The sequence below is a fragment of the Alligator sinensis genome, unplaced genomic scaffold (genome assembly GCF_000455745.1).
Source record: "Alligator sinensis unplaced genomic scaffold, ASM45574v1 scaffold2476_1, whole genome shotgun sequence".
In the NCBI taxonomy this organism is placed as follows: Eukaryota; Metazoa; Chordata; order Crocodylia; family Alligatoridae; genus Alligator; species Alligator sinensis.
The window spans coordinates 152664-166045 of NW_005843298.1; the positions used below are offsets into that span (position 1 = coordinate 152664).

At 55.0% G+C, this 13382-nt stretch overlaps 1 protein-coding gene across 1 annotated transcript in view; it reads left to right on the top strand.

The window, feature by feature from the left end:
• Positions 1 to 3737: 3737 nt before the first annotated feature.
• The window catches only part of LOC102367923 (arf-GAP with Rho-GAP domain, ANK repeat and PH domain-containing protein 1-like), a gene marked incomplete at its 3' end in the record, with an annotated part of 61928 nt that continues 52283 nt past the window's right edge, over positions 3738 to 13382 (top strand). The window contains exon 1 of the mRNA XM_025194759.1: positions 3738 to 4201. The remainder of the gene's footprint in view (positions 4202 to 13382) is intronic.

The following is a 13382-nucleotide window of genomic DNA, read 5'->3' on the forward strand; positions in this document are numbered from 1 at the left end:
GGTGGGGTGAGTCATGATGAATCAGAGTTTATTTCCCCGGGGGGATGCAGCACGTTTCCATCACCCCTCTTGCCCCTGCCGGAGGCTGCTGCTGGGTTGGGAAATCCGCCCTGCCTTCTCGCTGGGGCACGCTGGAGCTGGGGGAGGAAGGGGCCCCGAGCTGCCCGCTGGGTGTCTGCTCCTCCCTTGTTTGAGTCTCCTTGGACAGAACAAAAGGATTCCCAAAGCGCGGGGATATTTGGCTCTGAGTCCTCTACGCTCTCCTGTCATCCTCCTCCGTTGGGCACCTCCTTCAGGCTCCTGCCCCAGCTTTTGTGCTCTATCCTAAGCCCAGGCAGAAGAACAGGCCCAGAGCTGCGTTGCTCCAGTTATTTGGGAGGTCAGGTTGGCCCCCCGAAACCTTGCTGATGTGCCCCGTGAACCGACTCCGGAGCCGCTGGGGTGTCAGCCCGCCACGGGCTGCTCCCGGCGGCACTCACTTCCCACTGGAGGAAGCTGCTCCACTTCTGCGCCGGCATTTGGGAACTGAGCAGCGCCGCTAATTAACGACCCTGCACGCAGCAACGGCTTTGGGAGAGGGGATCCTTTATCCGGCTTTATCGCCTGGCACGGAGACCGCAGGAGGCCATTCGGCTCGTCTCCCGCGACGGAGGACGGCGGGATGACCGAACGGGCGACCGCGACTTTGTTCTGCAAGAGTGTGGGCCCCCGAGGCCCAGCCGTCACACCAGAAGGGGTCACGGGTGGATCTAGGGTTTTGAAAAGGGGGGTGCAGGTGGTGCGGTGCATTATCAATAGATAAAACAACACATATGTTTCCCCGGGTAAAAAGAAACTAGAAGCATTACTAATATGCTTGATTGCTCATAGAATAATAGAATCCTACAATGATAGAAAATGAGGGTGGACGGGACCTCAGGAGGTCACGTCTAGTCCAACCCCCTGCTTCAAGCAGGACCAGCCCCAACTGCATCATCCCAGCCAAGGCTTTCTCTACCCGGGGCTTCAAAACCTCCAAGGATGGAGAGTCCACCGCCTCTCTGGGGAGCCCGTTCCAGTGCTTCACCAGCCTCCTCATGAGGAAGTTTCTCCTAATATCCAAAACCTCCTTTATTGCTGTAACTTGAATTCACTTTCAGTTTGAAGCAAAACAAACGTGTCGTTTTTGGACTAGCGTCAGGTATCCAGGTTGTAGCCGGGTTGGTCTAGAGGAAAAGGCAATCAGGACTCGTAGTAGAGATGATATCTTTTATTAGACCAACAGGATTTTTGCAAAAAAAAAAAAAAAAAAATTTCTTTAATTGCAAGCTTTCCAGCATTTTATTGGAATATGCATTCATTTGCTAGATCATATATTCTGGGTTAAAAACTCCTCTCCCACAAAACTCAGGCAAAAATCAGAAGATAGTTTCATCGTTTCTAGGGTCCGAAGGGACCTGAACAGATCATCAAGTCCAACCCCCTGCCCTGGGCAGGAATGAGTGCTGGGATCATAATACCCCAGCCAGATATCTATCCAACCTCCTCTTGAAGACCCCTGCTATGTCTTCAGTCCTGTTGTTACTAGAATGAAATGGGCATCTCTTTTCGGTGCATAAAACACAATCTAGCCCTCTTGAGCATCTTGCATGTGTGCCTGATGCTATTCCCGTGTCTGAGTTAAGGATGTTTTTAGCTAGAGTTAAAAAAAAAAAAAAGGCTGCAGGGCTGTGAAATAGGAGCTTCATTTCCAGTAGCTGCAAACCGACTGAAGACTTGCAGAAGAATGGCTGGTTGGATTTTACCAGCTTTAATTTTCCCTCTACCTGAAGAAGGGTGCATGTGCTCAAAAGCTTGCAAAGAAAGATTTGTGTGTGTGTGTGTGTGATTTCTTAGTTGGTCTACCAAAAAGGTATCATCTCTGAACCAAAAACTTTGCATTTATTTTTGTCTCAGACCAACACAGCTACCGAATCCACCCCTGGCTGGATTCGTAGTGCATTAACACTGCTAAAAAAGGGGAGAGGGTCATTAACACCTCCGGAATGAAGAGTTTAGCAGGAATCAGGTCGATTATAACAAGACATGAAGTCTCAAGTTGTTTTTAAACTTCCCATGGGGCAGGAATCAAAGGCGGGTGCAACGGCACCGCCTGGACGTGCCCCTGGAAGGGTTCTCCAGCTAAAACCACTGCGTGCCGGGCCCCTGAGAGGCTGTTCCTCAGCCACGGAGGCTCATCTCCAGGAAAGCTGGCCAGGAGACAGAGCTGACCAAGCAACACGCCGATACCCTGCAGACCTGGCGCCAGAAGCAATGCTGTGGTCGCTCCTGGGGGAGCCCTGCAATGTGCCTCTTCCCACCCCGAATCTGGCGGGGAGCAGGGAGGCTGCAGTGCTTGCAAAGTGCTCTGAGCCCCCGGGGTGGACGGGAAGAGCCACAGGCCTGGAATGGGCAGCAGGGTTTTGAACCAGTGGCTGCTGGTGACCGGGCAGAGAAGAAGGGAATGCTTCTGCACGCAGGGAAAGACCCTTTCAAACAAGCCCGTCATTATCCGGAGCTATTCTGCTTGCTCAGCAGCAGGAAGGTGGAGAGTCTGCACGCCTTCAAGAGCCCGGGCGCTGAGTCAAGCGGCTATGAAAAGCGGCGAGGGCGTCATGGCCTGATTTATTTATAGCACAGGAGGATTTTCTCCCTCCCCCTTACCATCCTTTGAGCTGATCGTTTGCTGCAGTAATATAAAAACCCGGCCGACCGGGGGCAGGAGTGGAGGGGGCCTGCCCCTAGCAGGTTTCTTGCTGGGGCCACATAGGTGTGGGGAGCTGCACGAGCTCAGCCCGTGTCCCGCGGCATGCAGGCTGACACCATCCCGACCATTCGCACAGCGGGCGTGCAAAGCTTTGCTGGCCTTTGGCTGGCACCTCATATGCAAGGGGAAGCAAGCAGGGGAGGACGGCTCTGGTCAACACACAATGCCAGGGAAGGTGAAGCGGCTTTGGGAGGCGACTGCCAGACTTATTTCGGTGCAAACGCATCAGCACAGTTTCCCCCTGTGCCAGGTGTGCAAGCGGGTTATCGCCACGTGCGCGGGTATCGCTCAGTCAGATCTTGCTGCCAGTGGCTGTGGGGCGAAGCCAGAAGACAACCCCGACCGGACAGGCCCTGTGTTTCCACGGGTGTGAGGACAGCGCCTGGGCTCGGCAGAGGTCTGCTGTCCCGTGCGTCAGCCCCGTGCCTGGTGTGATTGAAATGAAGCCACCGCAAGCTGCTTGACAAGGAATTAGCATGCCTGCAAATTGGAGGGGCCCGCAAAGCAATGACCCGATCCCCATGAGTAAGAGGGGCAAGATCCACTTAGGAGCAGGCGGCTCCGCTCTGCTTTACAAAGCCCGCGACTTCTGACGCTGTCTCACCCGCCAGGCACAGAAAGATGCACTTTGTCCTCCTCGCTTCCAGGTCCAGGGTCTGATTTGAGGGCCTAAAATGATGTCTCCGGAGGCTTAAAATGATGCCTCCGCAGCTCCCCTGGGACTGGGCAGGCTGGATCAGGCCCTTTCCTGGTGCAAGCCGGCTGAGGCTGATGGGTGCAGGTGCCGCTGCAAGAGAGAGCCAAGCACGTGCTCCGTGTGACGAGGCTGCTCAGGATTTTGAACTCGGCTGGAGGGGTTTGCTACGGGGGAGGACGGCGTGGGTGGATGAGCACCACAAATGAAAACAGACAGACGAGTAAACCCAAGTGGGTGCTGACGGGTGCCTGTAGGGGCAAGCGTCAGAGTGGCTTTGGCTAGCAAACCCATGGGGCAGCAGTGCCGGCACTGGCTGCCCGATTCTCCTTGTATTCGGGAAAGCCGGGCTCGGTGCACGTGGGTAGTTGAACCCCATTGCATCGCAGCTCCCTGACCCTGCAGCCAGTTCCTCCTCCTCTCTGGACTTCCCCCTGCAAAAGCCCTGAAGCGCGGCTAGCCGCTCGGATCAAGAGAGGTGACCCGGGAGCCTTCCTCCATGGCGCTGAGCCACGGGAGGGTCAGAGATGGCAAGCAAAGCCGGTCAATGCTGTTTTGGCAGGGGAGCACAGCAGGAAGTGGCGCTGACTCACCCGCGCTGCCCTGCCAGCCCATGCCGGCAGTCGTGAGGGCTGTGATCGTTTCTGGTAAGGGGAGAAGTGTTTCCCGTGGTGTCCTGGCTGTCACGACACTCGTGGTTACGTTGCTCCCTGCATTAGACCGTAAGTACCTCTGGGACTTAGGCCCCTAGTGACCTTGAAAATCCCCGCCCCCCGTCTTATTTTATGTCTAGAAAGTGCAACCATCCGAAAACAGCTATGGATAAATTCCTCCCGTGGATCATTTCCGCAGGGGGTGGATGCTCCGTCCCGCCATGCTCAGCCATTGCCCTGGTACGGCTGTGCCCTCTTCAACTGCAGCTGTGTTCCACCCCAGAGGTGGCTGCATTGCAGCCGCGGAGGCATGATGCCTCTAGCCAGCTTGTCAAGTCGCACGGGTCCTTCCTGAACACGGAGTTTCCTTGTTCAGTGCCGAGCCCTTCTTGTAACTGCTCAGATATCTGAGCCTGTAGACAGCCAAGGTTGCTCTTTTGCTTCGCCGTTCCTTCCCGTAATGAGCTGATTTGAATCCCTTGACACCTGAGATACTGAGATACTATGTCGGGCCGTGGTCTATAAATACCTACGAGGCAGAGAAGTTTGTTAGGTTTTTTTTAAATCCCCCTCCGCTTTCTGGATAGTTTTGTCTGCTCTCTGTTCTCCGCCAGGATCTTATCAATCCCGTAGTGTCGGGACTGGAAGGTTTTCTCTTTGCCGAAGGGGCTGTTTGCGCTTATGAACACGAGGTTTTATTTTTTACAGCCTCCGGCAAATGTAAGGGAGGTGAGACCACGCTTGAGTCAGCAATGGGCGCCCTGGGCACCGCTGCAGCGTCACAGAAGAAATCAAGTGCCTCTTATTGCCCTAGGTCTTTCTCTTTTGTTAGGCCTTTATTAAGTCCCCATACGGCAGAAGGAAATGGAAGCTCTTCTTTGCTTCCTTTGGAATAAAGGCTTGGCTCTCCACCATTTTGGCTATTGGCCATCTTGGTTCTTGACCCCCGCCATCTCATCTTGTTTCCCTTTCCTTCACCCGTTGCCCATGGTGGGATTTTTGAATCCCATGGTTTCTGATCAGCCCCTTCTGGAGCCATGTTGGCTCACCCCCCGCCACCGGTTTCACATTTGCCCCTCCATCATGGTACCGCTCAGGGGATGGCCCATTTGAAGGCCATGATCAACTCAACTCTTGACTGGAGGCCTCCATTTTGGGATCCTCCATGCTATGGTGGTGTGCGGGAGCAAGCCCATGGATGAGGGATGACATCCCAGTGGGAAAAGCTGGTGCATCTGGTCTAATGAGCATTTAGTCTAACAGGGAAAGCAAGCGGAGAAAAGGGCGGTAGCGTGTGTCTCCCCATGTAGTCGGAGAAGACCCCTCGTCTCACCATTGAGGTGTTCGGGGGGGATTGTCTGATGGCCTGTTAGCCCAATCTTTGCCTGGGATATACAGAGGCAGGCTGGATAGAGCATGGCCTGGCAGGACTGACCCAATGCCAAGACTTCCCTTGCAGGCTGGTATGCTCTGGGCGTGTGTACACATGCACATTTAATGCACATTAGCCCAATTTAAGGCACATTAAGGGCAGGCGTCTACACGCACGCAGCCTTAATGCACCTTCAAAATGGCGATTTTAGGCTACTCGAGCCTAAATTTGATACCTTCATAAAGCAGGTATCGAATTTAGGCGTGAATGGCTCAGTCGCATCAGTGAATGTGTAGATGCACTAATGCACATTAACGTGGTGAGTGTCCATTGACTCGGGACTAACTTTAGTCTCAAGTCAGTTTGCACACCTGCGTGAATGAGCCTTAGTGTGTGCACATGTAGATGTGCACCTCAATCATCTTAATGCGCATTAAGTTTAGGCATGTGTAAAAGCACGTATAGACATGCCCTCTGGGTCCCTGCTGCATTGGTCTCAAAGCTAGTAATGCCATCCAGAGCTAATCTGCACCACCACCAGGGCCAGATTAACCCTTTAGTGGGCCCTAGGCAAACAAACTCATGGTCCCTACTTAATAGAGTCTATTTATATTACCTTTTTCACTCAATAATTATAATATGTAAAATAAGCACAACTGGGCCCCTTCTCCACTTAGGGCATGTGCCTAGTTTGCCTGCCTGTGCATTAATTCAGCCCTGACCACCACCTGTGTTCACCAGCTTTATCCCTAGCTCTGTACATCGAGACCGCACTGATTCAGGGCTGTTTTCAAACTCTCTCCGTTGCCCGTCGCACAAGCATCTTCTGGAGCACGGCTCTTCAGAGATGCTTCTCCTGCAGTGAGCCAGACCATCTGGGTTGTGCCTTCATACTCACGGCAGATTTGCTCAGCAGAAGCCACTCGGAGGGGTGAGATTCCTGTATGTGAGATGCCAGCTTGACCTCCTGTTTCCACTGGGCAGGGCCTGACAATGCGTTTGAGAGAAAAGTCTAGCAAGGTCTGTGTCCTGGTGGTGAATCAGCCAGTGAATTTCTTGCAGGCATCCCAGATGGGTTTTCAGGAGAGGTCTGAGTGAGCAAAGAGCAGTGAGTGACTGCAGGGGGGTACAGCATGGAGAGGTGAATGGGGAGGGTGCAGCTGGACCGTGCATCCAACTCTGTCCGTTAGCCCATCACTAGCTAATGAGGACGCCGCGTGGCTGAATCTTCTCGCCGTCTCAACCCTGTATTCTCGGGCTGGATGGCAGTGCAATTAGGGCTCCGTGATGCAGGGTGGGACGAGTGATTTCCATCTGCGCCTTGGAGGGCAGAGTGGAAAAACCCGAAAGGGGAGAGCGCCGGGCTGAGATAGACTTCCACCGGCTGCAACGCGACTCTCCAGCGGCTCCGGTTCTGCGTGGGGACGCAGCTCCCTCGGCAGGGGCTTTAAGGTGGGAGTGTGCGGCTGGCTCGAAGGGTCTCTGCAGAGCAGGCCTGCAGCAGACAGAAGGGAGCTACAGAAGCTGGGAGAGGCGCAGAGGGTTTGCTGAACCCCTGGGGCCATGATAGACATTACACTTTGCAACTCATAACATGATGCACGTGCATGGGGTTATATCTCGGTAGGGGCCCAATCATCACATGATAACTAAAGGTAGATGGACGTAGTTCAGCTGAACCAGTTGCAGTTGAACCAGGTTTTGCATCTGGTTTTGCAATGTCTATCACGTTAGAGCGGTGGCAGGTGACAGGACAAGGAGCAATGGGCTCAAGTTGCAGCAAGGAAAGTTGAGGCTGGATATTAGGAAAAACTTTCTCTCAAGGAGGGTAGTAAAACACTGGAAAACACTGCCTGGAGAGTGGATTCTCCATCCTTGGAGGTTTTGAAGACCCGGGTAGACAAAGCCTTGGCTGGGATGATGTAGTTGGGGCTGGTCCTGCTTTGAAAAGGGGGTTGGACTAGATGCAACTTCCTGAGGTCCCTTCTCACCCTTATTTTCTATGATTTAATGAGGTCTGGGCTAATTAATTTTGTTGGTGCTCTGCAACCCTAAGAGCAATCACCGAGCCCAAACCTAGTACTATTCAGTTAAGAAGTGCAGAAGTCGGCTTCAAGAATGTGGGAACGAAGACCCGACGGTATGGGAGGCGACTAAAAGACCCTGGCTTCTTTGAGCTGTCATAGCAAATGCAGAGAGGGGATGTTGTGTCTGTCTATGCATGTCTCAGGGAAGCAGGCACCGGGCAGGGAGAAGGGGCTGTTAAGCTACAGGGCGAAGCTGGCACAAGGAGGAATGGTGATGACGTGCGCAGGGATGCATTTGGGCCGGACAATAGCAACCCATTCTTGCCCACTGGTGCAGAGAGGTCCCAGAAGAGATGCCCGGGGGGACCAGGCTGGGATGCACTGACTCAGGAGCTCCCTTCCAGTCTCAGGTTCCTATAAACTTATTTAGGATGATGCATTGCTATAAAAGATATGTAATGCACCTCCATATGAGTGCTAGGACCTCATAAAGAGCGGTAGGCAGCAGAGCGCTGCACATCCAACCCAGACTGAGAACAGTCCAGCTCCATCCTCTTTTGAACCACCCTGCTATTAAATCCCCCCTCTTCTGCAGCTCTGTCTTCAGACACCCCTGGAGCCCTGAGGCAGACACGTGCCTGGAGGGTGATGCTACACTCCCGGGGCAGCGGGCTGATCGTGGCTGTACAAAGTGGTGCTTGCTGATCCGTGGGCTGCCGTTGCAATCGCCATGCGGTGTCAGGTAGGGGCCCGCCACTGGAAACAGCACGAGGGTATTAGCAGGGTGCTGTACGGGAAAGCAGGGTCTGTGATCCCTCTGCAAGGCCCTTCCTTCTGTTCTCCAACCCCCCACAACTCCACGCTCCGAGTCAGGCAGGAGCTGCAATGCAAAATGCAAGGTGCTGGTTGCTGCTTGGCAATATTTCCCTCGCAGCCGGGAGTCTCGTCTGCTTCTGATGCAGCAGCCTGGCAGCGGGTCGGTCGTGCTGCTGGCTGCATCAGAAGCAGGTTGGCGCGGCTGGCTTGCTCCCTCTCCTCTTCCCGGAACACACAGTGGAGGCTTGGGATGCTTTCCTCCACCTTGCGGGCTCCTTAGCAACCCAAGAGCATGGGAGGAACGTCTCTGCTTGCTCCGCTCTGCCTCCTCTTCCACCCCAAGGCTGGCAGCCAGTGCTCTGGGAAGGGCCGGGCTAGCCTGAGCACTGGAAGCCAGCATCAGATGCAAAAACCTCATCCCCAGGCATCTGCCAGAGGAGGAGCGGGGGGATGCTGGGAGTGTCCAGAGTGGTCAGCGCACAGAACCTGGAGCGAGGACCTCTGGCCTGGTTGCCCAGTGCTGCCACATGCTCCCTCTTTGCTCTTGGGCATGTCACTTAGCTGCTCACAGGCACTGCAGCAAAGAGGTGCCTTCAAACCACATGAGTGAGGACAAGTCTGTGTCAGCAGCATGGCTGTGCCCTGGGACCATGTCCCGTGGTGGCACAGTTCACACCAGGGTACACTTAGCCGGTCTTGGCTGCTTATAGGAGTTTCCTAGGAGCTTCCTTCCCCGAAAATGCATGTGACAGCCCAGCCGTAGCCGGTCCTGGTCAGCAGGGACTCAGTTGTCCGGAAAGGGAGGTTCAAGTAACAAAGCAGCCCTGCATGGGCAAGTCTCCTTGCCTACCCGAGCAGTACTCGTGAGATGCAGCCTGCAGCTGCCCTGGCCCTGTGTCTGTGTCCCCACACGCCTACCCCGCAGGGACGTGACAGCGGCTCTGTCCCCTGAGGGGCCGGTCACGGAGCAGGGAGCCGAGGGCCATGTGCGAGCACACCCCAAGCGCAGGCATGAACGCTGGGTCACACATCACAGAGACCTTCCCCACCTCCTGCATGCAGGCGCCCTGCACCGCACTGGGTGCTGCTCCCCAGAGGCTGGATGCTCCAGTGGGATTCAAAGAAAGGTGCTTTACTTTCAGCTGAGCCTCCTATATTTGAAGACCCGAAGCAGACAGTGGAGTTTCTGTTCTGCTCTGGAAGAGCCCAGGCTGGGACCCTTCACTCCTGGGCTGCGCAGTGAGAACCTCTCGTCCCCAGGGCGGACGTAGGTCCCCGCTGAGATGGTAGCACAAGCGGGTCCTGCTCGTGGATGCATTGGGAAGGCAGCTGGAACGGACCTTAAGAGAGTGCCTGGCCTATTGTTTTTTTCCAAAAAATATTTATTTCTCTATATAAAAAGAAATATAGATATAGCTATACCGCTGCCAACCTGTCTTATGAGCGCTGTGGTTCACTTGACAACCCAAAGCACACCTTTCTTATTCCCATTACAAAACCGCACCATGCACCCGCGTGCCCGTCACTGTCACATTTAATGGTCATAATTATGCCAAGGACCACCTCAGTGCCCCTTCTTCCCTCCCGCCTGCTTGTCCAGTCCTTTCGCTCATCATCGCATTTGTGGTCCTTGCCCTCATTGTCGTCATCACTGCTCTTTTCGGGGGGACCCGCCTCTGAGCAGTCTGTGCCAGTCCCCTCTCTCTTCCATATGATGCCCGCCATCTCTTGCCCATCATCTTCGACCATCTTCCTGTAGTATCATTACCTCTCACTGGGTGCATTAATGCACTTTGGGGTGTTCCTAAAGCAGGAGATGAATGGGTCAAAGCAGACTGTCGGGGTCCCTTGCTGCCTGCTCAAGCAGGGCCCCTGTTTCCTAAATCCTTCCTGCTCGGTGTTTGCTCATACGCCCTGGAGTGAGCTCCTGTACTGAGCCATCTCTCTGGGTAGGACACCGCCGGACACCTCTCTTGCTCCATCCAGCTGTCAGCCACTGTCTACTCTGGATTTAAGCTCTCTCGGCAGGGTTGGGACCTGGAGGTTGTAGCTCCTGGTTGCATGCACAAAGGCAACAACGGAGGCAGGTGCATGCACTGAGAGCGTGCTGCTTTGCCTGATTGAAGAGGGTAGGGCAGGGAGCACGAGGGGGCTTTGAGTTTCGTGGCGTGGTTCTGCACGGTTTGGGATGGCATGGCTGGGTCCTGCACTCTTCCTCTGCCTGGGACCCGGGGTGGTCGGTCCCGTGATGTGCTCTGTTCAAGTGCCGAGGAGCGTTTCCAGGAGATGCCCGCAGGTAGCAGGCCGGGCGAGGATGCAGCTCTGCAGAGCTCTGCAGCAGGGAGCGAGAGCAGCCCAGCTGGATACCCTTGCACTTTCAGTTCCTATTGAGAGGGAAGCAAAAGAGCCCGATGCTGAGTGCAGACTCCAGGCAGCTGCTGCTGGCACCACGGGAAGATTCATGCAGGGCGTGCAGCAATGCTGGACTCTCACCATCCTGCAGCCCTGCGGGTCTCTGCGGTGTTGCTGCATCTGTGTTTTGTGGGGTCAGCGCCCTGCCTGCCCCTCTCCAGCTGAGGCTTCAGAAAGATGTGTTAGTGGGGCAGCAACTTGTGTCCTATAGCGGGAGGGGGAAGGGGCCTGCCTCAGGAGCTGGTGTCTAGCACCGGTACCGGATACAACAGCCGCTAGATGCTGTGGGACTAGTCGCAGCAATCACAGCATCCCTGCTGCCCGCACACACAGGGCTTTTGCTTTGCCTCCCTTCACCAAGCAGCTTGGGAGGTTTCCCAGGGTGGTCACTGGGACCCCAGCCACGAGTCACACTCATAGAAATCAGAGAGCCGTGGGGCTGCAAGGCACCTCCAGAGCTCACATTTAGTCCAACCGCCTGCCCGAGGCAGGATCAGCCCTGTCCAAACCAGCCTGGACAAACCCGCCGTCCGACCTCTTAGCCAAACTGCAGCCAACCCCGACGCGGCACCGAGCATCACACCCAAACCTGCCACAGCTGAAGCAGGAGGACCGCGGCGGCCAACATCCTGCTGCTGCAGAAGCTATTAAAATATGCTTGAGAGATGCAAAGAAGAGAGCCATGCACCTGGCTACAGAGGAAGGCAAAGCCCCCCAGTCCGTACCAATCTGGGCATGGGATAACATTTCTTCCTGACCCCAAATGGGGTGTCATATCCCCCCCTTAAGCGCCTTCTTTGCAAGCTGAGCGTGCCTATTTCCTCCTTATCTGACTTGTCTTCCAAACCCTTTATCGTTCTTGTCACCCGCCTCTAGACCCTCACTAGCTTTTAAAGATGTGGAGCCCAAAACTGTACACAGTACTCTCCAGATGAGTCCTGACCAGTGCCGAGCAGAGAGGCACTTTCACCTCCAGCGTCTTGCACCGAATGCTCCTCTCAGCAAATCGCATTTGCCTTTTGTGCAGCTGCATCACGCTGCGGACTCATGTTGAGTCTGTGCCCTACCAAGACCCCCAGATCCTTCTCCCTAGTGCTGCTATCCAGCCTGGCGTCACCCATTTAGCACCTTGCATTTGTCAGCATTGAGCTCCCTCCTGCTAGCTCCAGCCCAGCTTTCCAATCTGTCGAGATCCTTCCAAACCGTGCTCCCATCCTCCGGCACGCTCACAGTCCTTCCCGGTTTTGTGTCGTTGGCAAAGTTTTCTATGCCAGAGTCCTCATTAATAAACACACCGAACAGCCCTGGGCCTGGAATAGACTCCCTCCAAGCCTCCTGCCATTCCCACATGGATCCGTTTACGGACACGGATCCAATTACCTTTTGCTTTGCAGCTATTGAGCCAGGTGTGCATCCACCGTAGAGTAGTCCTGTCGCGCCCACATTTCTCTGATTAGTTTATGAGATGGTTGTGCGGGACTTTGTCAAAAGCCTTGCTGCAGTGCAGATACACGATACCCACAGCAGGCCCTTCGCCCAGCCCGGTGAAAGAAGGCGAGCGAGTTTGTTTGGCACGGTTTGTTCTTCATAAATCCACTCTGGCTGCAGGTGGACTTCCTTATGATATCCTTTAGTAACTCCCTGGGGATGAAGGTGAAGTGAACCAGCCTGTAGTTCCTCAAGCCAACAGGTCTAATACGAGCACTTGCATCACTAGGCCCTATTGCTCTCCCAAATCATGCAACTGCTCTATTTCCCCCATGTTAAGGCTCCCCCTGGACACGACCCTCCCGTGCCCATCCACCCTTCTTCTCTGGGGTTATCTCTGCAGCGGTGCCCCAGGCTGCGTTACCCCGGACCGCACCTGAAGGACAGGTAGGCTGAAAGCCGGGCAGGTTGCTGGGAGTGAGTGCTCTTGTGGGAGGAAAGCAAAGGCAAGAGAGATCTGGTTTCCTGACCTACTTTCAAGTGGCTCACACAGAGTGGAGAAATGTGTCAGGTGCTGTGGGCATTGCAGTGTCCCTGGGGAGGGCACCGGGGTGGGTGGAAATGGGGCAGGGAGACGTTTCTGATTACGAGGTAAGAGCACTGGAAAGATGCTTTGAAAGTCAAACCGTGCGAGCGATGCAATCTGTTTCCTGGAGGTGCATGACGCAGCGGGCTCCAGACCCGCGGGCTCGCCTCTGCCCTCCTCCATGCCCACCGGTTGCTCGAATCCCACAGTGGGCGCCTCAGAGGGGCTCTTTGACGTGCGCAGCTCCGGGGTGCCGTGTTTCTTGTAAATACCAGGCACGGCGTGGCATTGGAGCGAGACGACTGTATGCAGCCTCTGTGTCCAACACTGCCGGCGCGGTAGCCTCCTCTCAGAGACATCCAAGGCATGAGCCTGGGGACGGGCTTCTGCAAAGGTGGCTAACCCCCCGCCCTTTCTGCTCAGCTTCGCTTAAAGCAGCTGGCAGCATCAGTAGAGACGAGGGCAGACCACTGCCCTGGGCACCTGAGGAAACCTCGCTACCCAAAGCCAGATTCCCAGGTCCTGGGGGAAGCAGATAAGCCAGGAGCTGGATTTTCACATGTGCTACCCTTTGCAGATGAGGGGTTCTCAGCACCCTTGGAAATCAAG